Source organism: Brachyistius frenatus, unplaced genomic scaffold (genome assembly GCF_029030835.1).
Source record: "Brachyistius frenatus isolate BFR_SWC_R1_liver_20210118 unplaced genomic scaffold, ASM2903083v1 Contig_192, whole genome shotgun sequence".
In the NCBI taxonomy this organism is placed as follows: domain Eukaryota; kingdom Metazoa; phylum Chordata; class Actinopteri; family Embiotocidae; genus Brachyistius; species Brachyistius frenatus.
In genome coordinates, this window is record NW_027210791.1 from 5,001 (window position 1) to 6,019 (window position 1,019).

At 42.7% G+C, this 1,019-nt stretch overlaps 1 protein-coding gene across 1 annotated transcript in view; it reads left to right on the forward strand.

The window, feature by feature from the left end:
• Positions 1 to 394, forward strand: part of ddx10 (DEAD (Asp-Glu-Ala-Asp) box polypeptide 10) — a 4,039-nt gene extending 3,645 nt beyond the window's left edge. Inside the window, exon 2 of the mRNA XM_069718500.1 lies at positions 1 to 394. This exon is cut by the window's left edge and continues 1,246 nt beyond it. The gene's annotated coding sequence lies outside the window, so the exon portion shown is untranslated.
• Positions 395 to 1,019: the final 625 nt, after the last annotated feature.

The following is a 1,019-nucleotide window of genomic DNA, read 5'->3' on the forward strand; positions in this document are numbered from 1 at the left end:
CTTCATCAGGACGGTGTCCTGGGCCTGGTCCTGGGCCTGGTCCTGGTCCTGGGCCTGGGCCTGGTCCTGGGCCTGGGCCTGGGCCTGGGCCTGGGCCTGGTCCTGGTCCTGGGCCTGGGCCTGGTCCTGGGCCTGGGCCTGGTGACATCACTTTATTTACTGGCCAACAGAAGGAGAGGAGCTGCAGGTGTTTGTAGAGTGAAAACAGTGAGAAGCTTATTGCTGCTCTTGATCTGGTGAACATCTCCAGTTCAGTCTCACACGTGTTGTCTGGGGAAACGGGCAAGAGGCGACCAAAGTGTTTAATGTTTAAATTAATATCCCATAATGGCAGTGCAGGAGTAAACATGTAAACAAAGTGTGAATATTTATGAAACGGGTACAAAAATAAAAAATCTTTGGAAAAAATGTGTTTTTTTTCCGTGCAGGTTTTCCTCTCGGCATCGTTGAGGCGCCGCGAGCAGCTTCAGACGTTGACAATATGACCTTGAGTTCCTGAGAAGAAGATTTAACAGGAAAAAATAACTATTTTTTTGTTATTCTGATATTGAAACTTTACCAGATCCTTCTGGGAATCTTTTCAACATTGGACAGAGCAAAAGGATTCTGAATTTCCAAAATTTGTATTTAATGAAATTAAATAGAGTTTTATTACAAGACCGAAAAAGAGAAATGCTGTTTAAAAGCCTAATTATTAGAGCTAAACAATTCATCCACAGATGCAGGTTCATTCATTTTGAACCTTATAATTAATGGAGACTATTTTCAGATGGACCTCCAGAAAACTAATCTGGAAGAGTGGATTTAGCAAATGATCTACAGAAAACTTGTTGAGAAATTTTATTGACAGAATTTTATGAGAAGTTGAATGGGAGTCTATGGAGCCGACCTCTAGTGGCACTCGCTGGTATTGCAGCCTTAATGCACTTATGCATTGACCTCATAGCAGCAGCTGCACACATCAGGATTTCACTCCAACTGCTGGAAGGGGAATTTAAAGATGAAACTGTTTGTTATCA